General features: G+C 44.2%; 1 protein-coding gene across 7 annotated transcripts in view; it reads left to right on the forward strand.

The window, feature by feature from the left end:
• The window catches only part of RALGPS2 (Ral GEF with PH domain and SH3 binding motif 2), a 279,035-nt gene that overhangs the window by 106,932 nt on the left and 153,639 nt on the right, over positions 1–18,464 (forward strand). The window lies entirely within an intron of this gene.

Genomic DNA, 18,464 nt, shown 5'->3' on the forward strand with positions numbered 1-18,464 from the left:
TTAGGTAAAAAATATAAAACAGATTTATTAACTACAGAAAGGTAGATTTTAAGTGATTATAAATAATAGCACACAGATCAAAGTTGATTACCGAAGAAATAAAAATAAGAAAGCATTCTGAGTTCTATAGGCTGGACAGGATTTGAAACTCACCCTGATAGACAATACAAGCAGGTCACAGATCTTCCACACACAGGCTAGAAATCCCTTCAGCCTGGGACCACCTCCACAGTTCAGTCTTTGTTCTCCAAACGTGTTTTCAGGTGTCGAGTTGTGGGGGGAGTGAGAACAAATGTCAATTCCCCCTTTCATATTTTCTTCCCGCTTGCTGGAAAGATCTTTTGCTGTGATGTGAGTCAAACAGCTTCCATTGTGCACGTGCTATCTCTGTTCCTGAGGTAATCCTTGTGGGTATGTGTATTCCCTTTAATGAGCCATCAGTGCTGTCTGGCATCTTCATTGTTGTACGTAAAAGGCTGGTTGTGGGTGTTCCCATCCTCACAACATACGTAACTTCATATACGATAGCACATACAATCCAACAGGATATTAATGTTTAACAGATTAAGACTTTTAAAATGATACCTCACAAGGCATATTTTCTACAAACACTTCATAATTATATCACCATGGTAAATATGGGGGTGGTAGTGTGTTGCTTTTGGGTACAATGTGTCACAATTGATCACAAACTTTCTCTAACCTTTGAATTTACACTGAAATTGTAACGAGATACATTATACCCGATAAAGACAAACTAGGAGAAAGGCAGTAATTGTATAGATTATTTAATTTTAGCCTAGCTGAGTTAGGATGACACAGCTCCTCAAAAAGACTATACCAGTTCAATGATGCGAGAGCCAGATGGGAGCTATTCTCTGTTGAATGGGGTCTGATGTAGGGTGGGGTTTAGAGGAGATGGAGCTAGAACTGCCATGAAAGGAGGAAGTGGGTCACTTGTCGTTCCTTCCCCCCCATGCTGCTTATCCTCCAGTCACAGCTTCCTTCCCCTATTCTCTGCTGTCCTTCCACACAAACACTCCACTCACTCACCCCATGTTAGCCCTATCATCTCTTCTAGTAGCTGCAAGTAGATGTTGAGTAGGCCAAGAAACTGAACTAAGCCTAGAGTGTCCCCACAAGTGAGAGGTCCGGTGGTTTTTTAAGGTGAGGGGAAGACGCCTTCTTTAGATACTGCATCGGTAAGCTCAGTCAGAAGTAATCCTCTAACAGGGTGACCAAGCACCTTAAGAGGCTGTCTGGATTTTTGTTAATTTTTAATCTTCTTCCTCGGGGGTTAGTTTATAGGTCTGGGAATTATAGCCAAAATACACATCTCTGGAAACAAGGCATCATCATCAAGACCAGTAACTGCTGCAGCAACAGGAAATAGTATAAAATGGGATGCTAAAGAGGGGAATAGAATCAGTAAAAAGATGGAAGTGAGCCAGTAGGTTGTCTGGCACTTGCCTGTTCCAAGTACTAATGCTGACACCCCCCAGAGATGCATTTTGTTTGGTGTTTGTTTGGTGTTTGGTTGTTCTGGACCTTCCCTCACCCCCGCCGTAACCCCTACCCCTCAAGTTAGGGAAGAGAAGATTCATTAAAGGAATTTTAACCTTTATCTGACTACAGCATAAGTGTTATAAGCCAATCTGCCTGTTCAGGGCCTTTGACATGTGGTGTCCGAGTGGGAGAAGAAAGCAAATACAACAAAAACCCCTGGCAGCCTCTCAACCACCCTGTTGCAGGGCCCAATTACTCTCCTTTACCACCCAGGAAGGGCAAATATCTGATTTACAGATAGTGGGTCATGTGTCCTTCAGTACATCTAAAAGACCATGATGTGTAAAGGGCTAAACTCAAAGAACAAAGACAGCACATTGGACTTTGTAGGTCAGTGAGATCTGTTTCCTGAGAAGCCTTCCTGAATATGGCTAGTCTTTTCAGCAAAGGATAATAGTTCCCTGCAAACAATGGTGCTAGATTCTGCTGTGGAATGCAGATAATTAAGCTTGATGAAGCATATAACCACTATGAATCACAAATTAAGATGTTTGGTGTAATGGAAATAATAAGAGCCTGGTAGAAGAGGAAACATGACAGGACAATAGGAAATCTCCTGGAGAAGACCATAAATTATTCCAACCATTCTACTAAGGATGCGGTTACAGAGAGGGAATTAACAGAAATAACAAGCTACACAGCCATGAACCCACAGATTAATAAAGCCATATACTTGTGTGCATGAAGAAAACTTTTGATCTCTTCATTTGCAGCACTGGAAGATCAGCTGTATTACTTTGGTAGAGACAGGACATAGAATCCTCCTCAAAGCTAATAGTTTCCTCCATTGTCTTTAATTGTCCCACAAGTATTTGTTCAAAGGTTGCTTCCCTGCTTGTTTTTTCCCCACAGGCCCCTGTTATGCTCCTACAGAAAAGTCTTTTATAACCCAATTTACGATAACTTTACTGACCAGGTCATATACAGAGTTCATAAAATTATTACATCTCAGTCGTCTTAGATTATATAGAAATTCTGCATATGTCACAGTAACCACATAAATTTATTATTGTAATCCTTATGCTGTGTCTCCCCTTCATATCTAACCCTCATGATTCTTGTTCGTTATGTTTGAATTTTGTTAAGTTTTTTGAGTCAGGAGCACCAGTTGTTGTTTTTTTTTGGGGGGGGGGGCGGGGTTAGGCTTAGGGTAAGTGGTTTCTGGTAAACAGCTAGCAAATTTGAACCCTCAAAAATAATAAGTACCCTGGCTTGGTAGGTGTTACTTCTCATTCCTTGCATTTCCTTCTATTTGTATGTAGACCAACACGTGCATGCGTACACACATCAAAGGAAATGAACAGAATAAAAGGGCAGAAAATTCCCTTCCTGAAATTCATTTCTTTACAGTAGCCAGTGAATTAAAACACACTTTATAAAGGCCTCACTTGCCTAGAAAGCAACACATTGACAAAGGAATCGTATGTGAGCACAAATAAATAGTGAGGTGTTTCATGAGATACACTATCAACATACAGTCTACACACTACGAAAATGTTTGAGAACCCATCATAGGCAACTCAGCAAAAGAACATTTTTAGAATAGACCTTAATGAGGAGTTGTTGTTGGCTTGGTTAACTGGGTTTAGAAGGGTATTCCAGGCATAAGGGGCAGCATGAAATAGGATACAGCAACAGGAGAATGAGAAGAAAACAAAGGAGCATCAAGGATTGGATTCAGTGGTGTAGCAGAAGGAGTAGGAGAAATATAGGTCAGGCTGTGTGATGGAGAATCTTGAAAATGAGATCAATGTGGTAAGCAATGTACTGGAAATAGAGGTATTCAAGGATATGGGCAGTGTAGTCAGAATGAGATCATGTTGGGAATGACATTTTAGATTGGGAGTTAGGGTGAAGCATGCTAAATGTTCAAACCCCTTGCATGGACAGGCAGTTCACCCTTTTGCATAGCCAAGGGAGGATATTTTAAATAGTGTGAAAATTCACAGGAATTGGTCACATCTGTAATATGGGGAAAGAAGGAGAGGAAGAGAAAAGTCTGTGGTTTGAAGGCCTACATGACAATGAGGATTCTTTTTTAAACAGACTATTAGTGAGGAAAAGTTAGGAGCTTGGCTTTGGCCTCAATGAACTGAAGATGAGACAACAAGCAATCATAGAATCATAGACTATCAGGGTTGGAAGGGACCTCAGAAGGTCATCTAGTCCAACCCCCTGCTCAAAGCAGGACCAATCCCCAATTTTTGCCCCATATCCATAAATGGCCCCTTCGAGTATTGAACTCACAACCCTGGGTTTAGCAGGCCAAAGCTCAAACCACTGAGCGATCACTCCCAAGAGGGATGAAGGAGTGTGAGGGGAGATTCATGGATAATAGTTCTGGATTGAAGACTATCTGAGAGTCATCATCACAGAAGTGACTGTAAACCCTTGCAAGAGGACGAGGACACCTGAGGTTAAAGTGTAAATGAACTTATGCTGTGCAGTTCTCTGTGCAGCACAAGACTGTATAATTTTGGGTTTGCACTCCAGAGGGGGGGGTGTACACTTGAATACTGCTCAGTTCCTTAGCTGATCTCAGCATGTGTGTGTAAAGCTGTAGCTGCGTGTGCCCCTACCTGTATGTGTGCTGGTTAAGTGCAGTCTGATGCCTGAGGGAGGGCTTGGCTGGCTGGCCTCAGGAATACAGTGTAAAGGGAGCCCAGGCTGGTGGGTCAGGTGGATTCAGTGGTACCACAGTTCCATGTGGCACCCCGGGGGAAACCGGTCACCCCACCAATTTTTATTTATCACTCAGGTGCAAGCACATTTGGGTGCTTGTGCTGGTTCTGAGCATACTCACCCCAGTTGCATGCATTGATATAAAATGCAGAGCAATACAAGTAGGTATTGCAGTGTACCCCTTCCTGCTGTCTAGATCAGTGTCTTGTGGGACATTTTCTCAATGCTTTGTGGAATACCATTGGTTCGCCCAGGTTGTCAGGGAGATAGGGATCAAATTCCCACCATGCCACTTTCTCCATTTTATAAGGCTTTCCACAGCCCATAATTTTCTTGTCACTTTTTACAACTCCCACAGTCCTGTGCACTTCTTTTTGATATCCACCATCTTTCTAGCAGAAGCATGGACCCTGCACAGCTCATCACAAATCCTGAGAGATGCAAACACAGGATGCATTATCCTCCTGTATTTGAAGAACTTGAATGAATATTGCTACAACCAGGATTGCAATAAGGAAGATGCAGAGATGTTCAAGTGCAGTGGCCGGAGGCAACTGATGCTACAAAAATTGTCAGGCTGACGCTGACTTTCATATAGCAGTGCAATTTGGTGGATTGCTGCTTCTGGGCCCAAGAAACAAGGACTGATTGTTGGGATCGCCTTATAATGCAGGTTTGGGATGGCAAGCAGTGACTGCAGAACTTGTGGATGTGAAAAGCCATATTTTGGATCTGTGCGCTAAGCTTGACCCAGACCCCCAGCTCAGGGGCACTGTAGGGAGAACTGCACTCATAGTGGAGAAGCAAGTGGCGGTCACACTCTGGAAATGTGCAGCGCTGGATTGCTATTGGTCAGTGGGCAATCAGGTTAGAGCTGGATAAATGAATGACCCCATTGTGGATTTTCCAGTTGCGATCATTTAAGTGTCTACTTCTGCACAGGACTGTGACTGGGTAACATACAGGAAATAGTGGCTGAGTTTGCAACAATGGAGGTTGCTCAAACTGCTGTGGGGTGATAGTATGCATATCCTATTCTGACACCAGCCCATCTTGCCACTGAGTACATCAACGGGAAGAGATACTTTTCCGTGGTTATGGACGTTCTAGTGGTTCACTGGGGGCATTTCAGTAATACTTGTGGGATGGTTGGTGAAAGTACATGATGCTCTCATCTTTAAGAACACATGACTTCTCAAAGAGCTGTAAGGAGGGATGTTCTTCCCAGACCAACGGATTACCCTTGAGGATGTTGAAATGCCAATAGTGATTCTGGGGAACTCAGCCTACCCCTTGTTTCACTGGCTCAGGAAGCCTTACACTGGCCACCTGGATAGCACCAAAGAAAGATCCATCTTCTGGCCCAGCAGATGCAGAGTGGCTGCTGAGAATATGCTTCTGGTAGGTTAGAAGGGACACTAGTGCTGTTTATTCACTAGCTTGGATCTCAGTGATCAGCTATACCAAAGGGATATTTGCATGTTGTGTACTGCATGATATCTGTCAGGTGAAGAGGGGGAGAGCTACCATGAGGCTGGAGGGGTGAAGTGGACAGACTAGCGGCTGAATTTGAGCCAACCATGGAACAATACAGTTGAGGGAGGCCTTAAAAGACCGTTTTAACAGTCTGCTGCAGTAGTATGACTGATGCTTTTATGAAGTAATGTTTCCTGTGAGTATGGAGATTAAACAGCAGGAGGCAATAATCCACCCATATGAATTCTGTACTGCTTGGTGTAAACCAATAGAGATACTCATTTTCCAAAATAGAATTTTGCACACAATAAAGAAACAGACAACAAAATTAAAGTGCTAACAAACAAAGCTGAAATCTCATTACTTTAAAGCGGGTTGTAAAGATCTCTGAAAGGAAATGTAGCAACGCGATGGAGCAGCAAACTACTCATGTTTAAGACATCAAGGAGCAGTGGGACAGAATATATATGCAATTTTGACAGAAAATGGGGATACTCAGCTCATTGGTAGCATTGATCACAATACCTTGAGCATCTTAATAGAGTTCCTTAAGAAGAAGCGTCAGATGCACGAGAGCAGTCATCGCAGCCCAGTCTCCACTTAGTGCCCATTTGGTACAAAAGGCTGAAAAAGCATCTCCATCCTTCTACCTTAATGAAGATAGACTAAGTCAAAGCTTTGCAGTGTCTCATTGAAAAGTTTGAAATCAGGCCTATGCACAGAGTAGCAGTTTTCCTGCACCCGCGAACGTAGGGGATGAATTGTTTTCACTGAAGAGACACAGGAAGATTATCAAGAAACTAAGGGTATGTCTACACTATGGAATAAGGTCGAATTTATAGAAGTCGGTTTTTTAGAAATCGGTTTTATATATTCAAGTGTGTGTGTCCCCACAGAAAATGCTCTAAGTGCTATTAAGTGCATTAACTCGGCGGAGTGCTTCCACAGTACCGAGGCTAGAGTCGACTTCCGGACCATTGCACTGTGGGTAGCTATCCCACAGTTCCCGCAGTCTCTGCTGCCCATTGGAATTCTGGGTTGAGATCCCAATGCCTGATGGGGCTAAAACATTGTCGCGGGTGGTTCTGGGGACATATCGTCAGGCCCCCGTTCCCTCCCTCCCTCCGTGAAAGCAAGGGCAGACAATCCTTTCGCGCCTTTTTTCCTGAGTTACCTGTGCAGACGCCATACCACGGCAAGCATGGAGCCCGCTCAGGTAACCGTCACCCTATGTCTCCTGGGTGCTGGCAGACGCGGTACGGCATTGCTACACAGTAGCAGCAACCCCTTGCCTTGTGGCAGCAGACGGTACAGTACGACTGGTAGCCGTCATCGTCATGTCCGAGGTGCTCCTGGCCACGTCGGCTGGGAGCGCCTGGACAGACATGGGTGCAGGGACTAAATTTGGAGTGACTTGACCAGGTCATTCTCTTTAGTTCTGCAGTCAGTCCTATTGAACCGTCTTATGGTGAGCAGGCAGGCGATACGGATTGCTAGCAGTCGTACTGTACCATCTTCTGCCAGGCAGGCAAGAGATGAGGATTGCTAGCAGTCGTACTGTACCATCTTCTGCCAGGCAGGCAAGAGATGAGGATTGCTAGCAGTCGTACTGTACCATCTTCTGCCAGGCAGGCAAGAGATGAGGATGGCATGCAGTCCTTCTGCACCGTCTGCTGCCAGCCAAAGATGTAAAAGATAGATGGAGTGGATCAAAACAAGAAATAGACCAGATTTGTTTTGTACTCATTTGCTCCCCCCCCTCCCCTGTCTAGGGGACTCATTCCTCTAGGTCACGCTGCAATCACTCACAGAGAAGGTGCAGCGAGGTAAATCTAGCCATGAATCAATCAAGGAGTATTGATTAGGCTAACCTCCTTGTTAGGCCAGGCTAACCTCCTTGTTCCAATAAGAACAATAACTTAGGTGCACCATTTCCTATTGGAACCCTCCGTGAAGTCCTGCGAAATACTCCTTGATGTAAAGCCACCCCCTTTGTTGATTTTAGCTCCTTGAAGCCAACCCTGTAAGCCGTGTCGTCAGTCGCCCCTCCCTCCGTCAGACCAACGGCAGACAATCGTTCCGCGCCTTTTTTCTGTGCGGACGCCATACCAAGGCAAGCATGGAGGCCGCTCAGCTCTCTTTGGCAATAAGGAGCACATTAAACACCACACGCATTATCCAGCAGTATATGCAGCACCGGAGCCTGGCAAAGCGATACCGGGCGAGGAGGCGACGTCAGCGCGGTCACGTGAGTGATCAGGACATGGACACAGATTTCTCTGAAAGCATGGGCCCTGCCAATGCATGCATCATGGTGCTAATGGGGCAGGTTCATGCTGTGGAACGCCGATTCTGGGCTCGGGAAACAAGCACAGACTGGTGGGACCGCATAGTGTTGCAGGTCTGGGACGATTTCCGGTGGCTGCGAAACTTTCGCATGCGTAAGGGCACTTTCATGGAACTTTGTGACTTGCTTTCCTCTGCCCTGAGGCGCATGAATACCAAGATGAGAGCAGCCCTCACAGTTGAGAAGCGAGTGGCGATAGCCCTGTGGAAGCTTGCAACGCCAGACAGCTACCGGTCAATTGGGAATCAATTTGGAGTGGGCAAATCTACTGTTGGGGCTGCTGTGATGCAAGTAGCCCACGCAATCAAAGATCTGCAGATATCAAGGGTAGTGACCCTGGGAAATGTGCAGGTCATAGTGGATGGCTTTGCTGCAATGGGATTCCCTAACTGTGGTGGGGCCATAGATAGAACCCATATCCCTATCTTGGCACCGGAGCACCAAGCCGACGAGGACATAAACCGCAAAAAGTACTTTTCAAGAGTGCTGCAAGCTCTGGTGGATCACAAGGGACGTTTCACCAACATCAACGTGGGATGGCCGGGAAAGGTACATGACGCTCGCATCTTCAGGAACTCTGGTCTGTTTCAAAAGCTGCAGGAAGGGACTTTATTCCCAGACCAGAAAATAACTGTTGGGGATGTTGAAATGCCTATATGTATCCTTGGGGACCCAGCCTCCCCCTTAATGCCATGGCTCATGAAGCCGTACACAGGCAGCCTGGACAGTAGTCAGGAGCTGTTCAACTACAGGCTGAGCAAGTGCAGAATGGTGGTAGAATGTGCATTGGGACGTTTAAAGGCGCGCTGGCGCAGTTTACTGACTCGGTTAGACCTCAGCGAAACCAATATTCCCACTGTTATTACTGCTTGCTGTGTGCTCCACAATATCTGAGAGTAAGGGGGAGACGTTTATGGCGGGGTGGGAGGTTGAGGCAAATCGCCTGGCTGCTGGTTATGCGCAGCCAGACACCAGGGCAGTTAGAAGAGCACAGGAGGGCGCGGTACGCATCAGAGAAGCTTTGAAAACCAGTTTCATGACTGGCCAAGCTACGGTGTGAAAGTTCTGTTTGTTTCTCCTTGATGAAACCCCCCGCCCCTTGGTTCACTCTACTTCCCTGTAAGCTAACCACCCGCCCCTCCTCCCGTCAATCACCGCTTGCAGAGGCAATAAAGTCATTGTTGCTTCACATTCATGCATTCTTTATTCATTCATCACACAAATAGGGGAATGACTACCAAGGTAGCCCAGGAGGGGTGGTGGAGGAGGGAAGGAAAATGCCACACAGCACTTTAAGCACAGCACTTTAAAAGTTTACAACTTTAAAATTTATTGAATGACAGCCTTCTTTTTTTGGGGCAATCCTCTGTGGTGGGGTGGCTGGTTGGCCGGAGGCCCCCCCACCGCATTCTTGGGTGTCTGGGTGTGGAGGCTATGGAACTTGGGGAGGAGGGCGGTTGGTTACTCAGGGCTGCAGTGGCAGTCTGTGCTCCAGCTGCCTTTGCTGCAGCTCAACCATACACTGGAGCATACTGGTTTGGACCTCCAGCAGCCTCAGCATTGAATCCTGCTTCCTCTCATCATGCTGCCGCCACATTTGAGCTTCAGCCTTCTCTTCAGCCGACCACCTCTCCTCCCGGTCATTTTGTGCTTTCCTGCACTCTGACATTATTTGCCTCCACGCATTCGTCTGTGCTCTGTCAGTGTGGGAGGACAGCATGAGCTCGGAGAACATTTCATCGTGAGTGCATTTATTTTTCTTTCTAAGCTTCACTAGCCTCTGGGAAGGAGAAGATCCTGTGATCATTGAAACACATGCAGCTGGTGGAGAAAAAAAAGGGACAGCGGTATTTAAAAAGACACATTTTATAAAACAGTGGCTACGCTCTTTCAGGGTAATCCTTGCTGTTAACATTACATACATAGCACATGTGCTTTCGTTACAAGGTCGCATTTTGCCTCCCCCCACCGCGTGGCTACCCCCTCGGCCCTCCCCCCTCCCTGTGGCTAACAGCGGGGAACATTTCTGTTTAGCCACAGGCAAACAGCCCAGCAGGAATGGGCTCCTCTGAGTGTCCCCTGAAGAAAAGCACTCTATTTCAACCAGATGACCATGAATTATATCTCACTCTCCTGAGGATAACACAGAGAGATAAAGAACGGATGTTGTTTGAATGCCAGCAAACATACACTGCAATGCTTTGTTCTACAATGATTCCCGAGTATGTGTTACTGGCCTGGAGTGGTAAAGTGTCCTACCATTAAGGACACAATAAGGCTGCCCTCCCCAGAAACCTTTTGCAAAAGCTTTAGGAGTACATCTAGGAGAACCGCGAATGCCAGGGCAAAGTAATCCTTTCACATGCTTGCTTTTATACCATGTATAGTATTTTAAAAGGTACACTCACCAGAGGTCCCTTCTCCGCCTGCTGGGTCCAGGAGGCAGCCTTGGGTGGGTTTGGGGGGTACTGGCTCCAGGTCTAGGGTGAGAAACAGTTCCTGGCTGTCGGGAAAACCGGTTTCTCCGCTTGCTTGCTGTGAGCTATCTACAACCTCCTCCTCCTCATCATCATCTTCTTCGTCCCCAAAACCTGCTTCCGTATTGCCTCCATCTCCATTGAAGGAGTCAAACAACACGGTTGGGGTAGTGGTGGCTGAACCCCCTAAAATGGCATGCAGCTCATCATAGAAGCGGCATGTTTGGGGCTCTGACCCAGAGCGGCTGTTCGCCTCTCTGGTTTTCTGGTAGGCTTGCCTCAGCTCCTTCAGTTTCACGCGGCACTGCTTCGGGTCCCTGTTATGGCCTCTGTCCTTCATGCCCTGGGAGATTTTGACAAAGGTTTTGGCATTTCGAAAACTGGAACGGAGTTCTGATAGCACGGATTCCTCTCCCCAAACAGCGATCAGATCCCGTACCTCCCGTTCGGTCCATGCTGGAGCTCTTTTGCGATTCTGGGACTCCATCATGGTCACCTGTGCTGATGAGCTCTGCATGGTCACCTGCAGCTTGCCACGCTGGCCAAACAGGAAATGAGATTTAAAAGTTCGCGGTTCTTTTCCTGTCTACCTGGCCAGTGCATCTGAGTTGAGAGTGCTGTCCAGAGCGGTCACAATGGAGCACTCTGGGATAGCTCCCGGAGGCCAATACCATCGAATTGTGTCCACAGTACCCCAAATTCGAGCTGGGAACGTCGATTTAAGCGCTAATCCACTTGTCAGGGGTGGAGTAAGGAAATCGATTTTAAGAGCCCTTTAAGTCGAAATAAATCGACTGTGTGGACGGGTGCAGGTTTAAATCGATTTAACGTTGCTAAATTCGACCTAAAGTCCTAGTGTAGACCAGGGCTAAGTAGCTTGTCTCATTGCATGAGGAAAAATATTGCTGCAATGAATCTTACGCTGCTTTTGTCAGCTACACAGACTCCATCACCAAAGGAGACAAAATTGTCACATACAGAGTTTGAGGATTCGAATAACGAGCATGGAAATGATGATGAAGTGTCAAAGTATGTCACCCTGATTTTCCTCTTTTTTTTCCACAATTTTCCTCTTTTTTTAGTTGGGTTGCACAGTTTGTGCATTCCATCCCTGCATCCAGTGTCCAAGAGAGCCATCTCAGTCTCTGGTTACACAGTTAATGAGAATCATACTTCACTTTAGCCAGGAACTGTGGATGATTTAATGTTTTTATACAGTAATATTTCAAAGAAAATCAACTGTTCCGAGAGAGACATCTAAGACGAAGTCCCGCAATTCAGGGGTGGTATAAGTCACAAGCTAAACAGCCGCCCAACTTTTTTATTTTATAGTTCAGTTTGTGATTTTGAGTATTATTGACTTGAGATGTTTATTTGCATTTTACATACAAAAATAATATATTTGTTCTGATGCCTGTTGTACAATAAGATGTTTAAAATAATAACATAGCAAGTGTGTGCATTTATGAAGCCATATAGCTTTCTTATACAGTATTGATGCATGCACATTGATGCTCCTCCTGAAAGGTACAGTGAGCTGGTGCATGAGCAGATGCGGATACATATGAAAGTGGGGTGCAGATCTTGGGTCAAATACTAGTTATTTATCGTGGACGCGGATCCAAATTTTTATATCCCCGCAGCTCTCTATCTGGAAGAAGACCTCAATTTCAAGCCTCCTTTTTTTAAAAGGTCTTCCTCACCACACCCCCTGGCATGGATATTCAGGGTAGGTAAACTTTAGCCAGGATGTCTTTTCCTGGGTTGTACAATTTTTCTAGGTGCTTTTAGCTAGTATTGTCTGGTTGGGGAGGCAGCCCCTCTTTGCCTGACTGCACCACAAATTGTGAGCACGGTTTTCTGTGTACGCTAATACATACATTCATAACCACACTCTTCATACATATCTCCTAATGACCATTAAGCTTAGTACATTACAAGCTTTCATAAAAAAAGTCTTATTCGCCTTTTATAATATAATAAAGTCATATATAATCTATTGATTCAGCTGCTTATTCTTTGGGGTTCAAACTCTCCCCTTGGGGTGTTTGGACCCTGATTGTCACAGGTGCAGAGAACCCAGCTGCTGCTGGTGTGCCAAAGCTTCCTGGGCCCATTTGCTGCTGGCCTGTTTACTGCAATAGAGCTAATCAAAGTCTCCTGTCACAGGGGAAGAAACAAGGCTGACACTCTGCAATCCTTTCAAAGATTTCTAGGTATATCTCCATGAAGGCTTCAAGATCTCTCAAGAGGATAAAAGGGATGCCCTTATTCAGATAAACAAACTACGCTGCATGACCCCCTGCCTAGCCCAGTAAACCAAAGAATTGAAAAGTGGACACTGAGTCTACTTTCTGATGCTAATCTGATGTGGACTGTGTAATAAGACTGCCATACTAATTTCTTTGAACTTATTCTGTTTTATTTTCTGACGTTATACTACTAAAGTAAGAATCAAAAGTCAATGCCTTTGTTCTGTAAATCCATGGATGAGATGGGCACCATTTTAAAATGGGGAATGATGGTAGAAGGGGATGTAGGTAGGAAGATGAGGTTTTGGGTAACGAAAGGCAAAAAAATTATTATAAATTGCATGTATGCGCTTAATGAGCTCCCTTCCCCTTCAGCAGCAAGTTTATCTGCACTCACCTGGGGGACTGGCTTGAATCTGGCAGAGTTTCAAACAGCTCCTGGGATGGTTTGAAACCGCTGCTGGGTTTCCCACCTCCAATTATCAGTAACCAGTTTACTTAAAAATTAGTGAAAACTGAGCTCCGTATGTAATGCTCCTCTGCCTGGCACAACCTTAGATAAACAGATTAGAACAAATCCTAACGTCCTCAGTCAGTTTTCATTCAGACAATTTCCCATTGACTTCAGTAAGGACTGAGTAAACACTGAGTAAAGAACCTAGGATTTTGTCCGAAGTAGGTATTAGACAGTTTTGAAGTATTTGGAATATACATGTCTAATTCTGAACCTTCATTTGATGCCAGACTGATGTCAAAGAGCTGTTTTGCTTCATGATAGTGCTTTTAGTTCTAACCAAATCTCTGTGACTTCAACAAGAATACAGTACTTTAGGGACTTGACTCTCTCCTGGTACTGTTCTGTATAAACAAATATGGAACTGTAAAACTGCACAGTGTGAGGTTAGATAGGATAAACAAGTTTTTTTTTTTATTGGAAGTAGACACAGGGATAGTGTCTGGTTATATATCCAGCCAGAGTCTGCAAGAAATAATTTATGTTTCAGAAGTCGAAGAAGCAGTACAAGTTTGGGGATGGGAAGAGTAATGTAGCATACAATGCTTCTATTTATAGTGTTTATTTTTTCGAACTCTGTAAACAGCAGTTGCATTACATCCTGCTAAACCTTGATCTTTTTTCAGCATTTTTAACAGTGTAACAAAGTAAAAGTTGCAAGATAAGGTACATCAGTGTTCGCTTGCTAATTCGTCATAAATAGAAAGTATTTTTATTTTTTGATATAAAAACTTTGTCAATTCTATTTTAATTTTAAAATATTTAAAGTGAAAGCTTGAAATGTTAATGCAGTTTTAGATATGTTGTATTTGGTAGCACCACACTTTAAAAAAGAGTGTTGCACATTAGCTATAGACTTCATACCATATCACAGGGGTGGACAAACTGCGGGCTGCATCCGGCCCACCAGTTATTTAATCCAGCCCTTGAGCTATCTCTGGGGAGCAAGGTCTGGGGCTTGCCCTGCTCCAGCACTCGAGCCAGGGAGCAGGGTCGAGGGCTGCTCCACATGGCTCCTGGAAGCAGCAGCATCTCCCTCCTCCGGCTCCGATGCATAGGGGCAGCCAGGGGGCTCTGCTCTGCAAGCTGCCCCTACCCCAAGCGCTGCCCCCCGCAGCTCCCATTGGCCAGGAACTGTGGCTTGAGGTAAGCGCTGCCCGTAGCCCGCACCCCTGAGCTACCCTCCCACACCACAACCCCTTGCCCCAGCCCTGATCCCCCTCCCACCCTCTGAACCCCTAGGTTCCAGCCTCGAGCACCCTCCTACACCCCATACCCCTCATCGCCTGCACCCCCAGCCAGAGCCCTCATCCCCTCCTGCACCCCAACCCCAGTTTCGTGAGCATTCGTGGCCCACCATACAATTTCTATACCCAGATGTGGCCCTAGGGCCAAAAAGTTTGCCCATCCCTGCCATATAGTTCATACTACAAAAAGAAAAGGAGTACTTGTGCACCTTAGAGACTAACAAATTTATTTAAGATATTTCGTGAGCTACAGCTCACTTTATCGGATGCTGTAGCTCACGAAAGCTTATGCTCAAATAAATTTGTTAGTCTCTAAGGTGTACAAGTACTCCTTTTGTTTTTGCGAATACAGACTAACACGGCTGCTACTCTGAAACCAGTCATACTACAGTAGAATCTCAGAGTTATGAACACTTTGGGAATGGAGGTTGTTCATAACTCTGAAATGTTTGTAACTGAACAAAATGTTATGATTGTTCTTTCAAATGTTTACAGCTGAACATTGACTTAATACAGCTTTGAAACTTTACTATTCAGAGGAAAAATTTTGCTTTCCCTTTATTTTTTTTAGTAGTTTACTTTTAACACAGTACTGTACTGTATTTGCTTTTTTTGTGTGTGTCTCTGCTGATGCCCGATTGTGCCCCTCCAGTTCCAAACGAGGTGTGTGGTTGATCGGTCAGTTCGTAACTGGTGTTCATAACTCTGAAGTTCTACTGCAGTATATTAAAAATATCTCATTTGTGAATCTTCTAAGACTTTAACAAGGAAATCGTATAGTATAAATTACTTGTAAACATCAGCAATGATAAGGCATCAAACTGTGGACTCTAAAGTATAGCAAGGCCTTCCTACTTTAGGCTGTGATTTAGTTTAAATATTATGGTCAGATTTTCAGAAGTGCTGAAATCAAATCCCATTGAAGTTAATGTAAGCTCCTAGTGCTCAGAACCTTTGAAAATCAGACCATATAGCCTTGTAGTGATGTAAACTTGTAATTAAGGTTGCAGTTCAACTTTTATTGTATCCATTTGTGGCCATTCATAACTGTCATAGATTTTCTTTTTGCCTTGGAACTGAAACTTTCCACTCTAGGAATGAAATCCTGGCCCCATTTAAGAGTGTGGGAGTTTTGCTATTGATTTCAGTGGAGCTGAAACTTAACTCAAGCCAGGTCTCAGTTCAAAAGTAAATGTTTTTGGGAAGTTTACACACAACATATTCAGTTGTTTTTGAGATGGGTGATTTGGGGAAAAATACTTTCCCCATTTTAAAAATAGGCTTTCTACATACCTCAAACAGCAGAACTTTAAAGCTTACCTTCATACGTGGTTAGCTTTCAGTGAAGAAATCTGAGTCAAGGCTAGCTTTTGGGAGGGAGGAGGAAAGGGTTTAGGAACAACTTTCAAATGAGAAAATAGGAATTAGAAATCTGTGTATGCATGCAACGCACTTTTTTTTTTACTGCAAGTTTTAAATTATGTTATTGCCTAAAGTACTGTGGCGTTATATAATTTCGTACTATAAAACTATGAATTTAATCACTATCAAAATGATATTTTCTCTCTAACTTCAGAATAGTGTAGTTTAAATTCTGTGTCATCACAGAAAAACACAATTTCATAACTTCATAAGCAGAATTTTTGTGTAGCTGTTGTAGGTCTTGCAGTTTATAGAGCTTTACAGAATATAATTCTAAACTTCATATTGTAGGATAGCTATCATTTTTTAAAATGTAATTAAATTCAAATGTCTACATTAATACAACTTAAGGTTCAAATATTAAAGTCAGGAAATTCAAAAGTCAAGGATCTTAAAGCAATATTAATATAGTCACATTTTGCATTCAGAGAAATGTTTTGAGTTATTAAGGCTTTTAAAGTAACAGCCATGTTAGTCTGTATTCGCAAAAAGAAATGGAGTACTTGTGGCACCTTAGAGACTAACCAATTTATTTGAGCATAAGCTTTCGTGAGCTACAGCTCACTTCATCGGATGCATACTGTGGAAAATACAGAAGATGTTTGTTTTTATACACACAAATTATGAAAAAATGGGTCTTTATCACTACAAAAGGTTTTCTCTCCCCCCACCCCACTCTCGTGGTGGTAATAGCTCATGTAAAGTGATCACTGTCCTTACAATGTGTATGATAATCAAGGTGGGCCATTTCCAGCACAAATCCAGGGTTTAACAAGAATGTCTGAGGAATGGGGGGGGGGTTAGGAAAACAAGGGAAATAGGTTACCTTGCATAATAACTTAGTCACTCCCAGTCTCTATTCAAGCCTAAGTTGATTGTTTCCAATTTGCAAATGAATTCCAATTCAGCAGTCTCTCACTAGAGTCTGGATTTGAAGTTTTTCTGTTGTAATATCGCAACTTTCATGTCTGTAATCGCGTGACAAGGGAGATTGAAGTGTTCTCCGACTGGTTTATGAATGTTATAATTCTTGACATCTGATTTGTGTCCATTTATTCTTTTACGTAGAGACTGTCCAGTTTGACCAATGTACATGGCAGAGGGGCATTGCTGGCACGTGATGGCATATATCACATTGGTGGATGTGCAGGTGAACGAGCCTCTGATAGTGTGGCTGATGTGATTAGGCCCTGTGATGGTGTCCCCTGAATAGATATGTGGGCACAGCTGGCAACGGGCTTTGTTGCAAGGATAGGTTCCTGGGTTAGTGGTTCTGTTGTGTGGTATGTGGTTGCTGGTGAGTATTTGCTTCAGGTTGGGGGGCTGTCTGTAGGCAAGGACTGGCCTGTCTCCCAAGATTTGTGAGAGTGTTGGGTCATCCTTTAGGATAGGTTGTAGATCCTTAATAATGCGTTGGAGGGGTTTTAGTTGGGGGCTGAAGGTGACGGCTAGTGGCATTCTGTTATTTTCTTTGTTAGGCCTGTCCTGTAGTAGGAGACTTCTGGGAACTCTTCTGGCTCTATCAGTCTGTTTCTTCACTTCCGCAGGTGGGTATTGTAGTTGCAAGAATGCTTGATAGAGCCCTTGTAGGTGTTTGTCTCTGTCTGAGGGGTTGGAGCAAATGCGGTTGTATCGCAGAGCTTGGCTGTAGACGATGGATCGTGTGGTGTGGTCAGGTTGAAAGCTGGAGGCATGTAGGTAGGAATAGAGGTCAGTAGGTTTCCGGTATAGGGTGGTGTTTATGTGACCATCGTTTATTAGCACTGTAATGTCCAGAAAGTGGATCTCTTGTGTGGACTGGTCCAGGCTGAGGTTGATGGTGGGATGGAAATTGTTGAAATCATGGTAAATTGTTGAAATCATGGTAGAATTCCTCAAGAGCTTCTTTTCCATGGGTCCAGATGATGATGATGTCATCAGTATAGCGCAAGTAGTTTAGGGGCGTTAGCGGACGAGAGCTGAGGAAGCGTTGTTCTAAGTCAGCCATAAAAATGTTGGCATACTGTGGGACCATGTGGTTACCCATAGCAGTGCCACTGATTTGAAGGTATACAGTGCTAATAAACGATGGTCAATTAACTAAGGCTTGAATAGAGACTGGGAGTGGCTAAGTCATTATGCAAGGTAACCTATTTCCCCTTGTTTTCCTAACGCCTTCCCCTTCCCCCCCTTCCTCAGACGTTCTTGTTAAACCCTGGATTTGTGCTGGAAATAGCCCACCTTGATTATCATACAGATTGTAAGGAGAGTGATCACTTTAGATAAGCTATTACCAACAGGAGAGTGGGGTTTGGGGAGTGTGTGGGGGTGGAGAAAACCTGGATTTGTGCTGGAAATGGCCCACTTCGATTATCATACACATTGTAAGGAGAGTGATCACTTTACATGAGCTATTACCAGCAGGAGAGTGGGGTGGGGAGAGAGAAAACCTTTTGTAGTGATAAAGACCCATTTTTTCATGATTTGTGTGTATAAAAACAA

Source organism: Lepidochelys kempii, chromosome 8, assembly GCF_965140285.1.
Source record: "Lepidochelys kempii isolate rLepKem1 chromosome 8, rLepKem1.hap1, whole genome shotgun sequence".
NCBI lineage: Eukaryota > Metazoa > Chordata > Testudines > Cheloniidae > Lepidochelys > Lepidochelys kempii.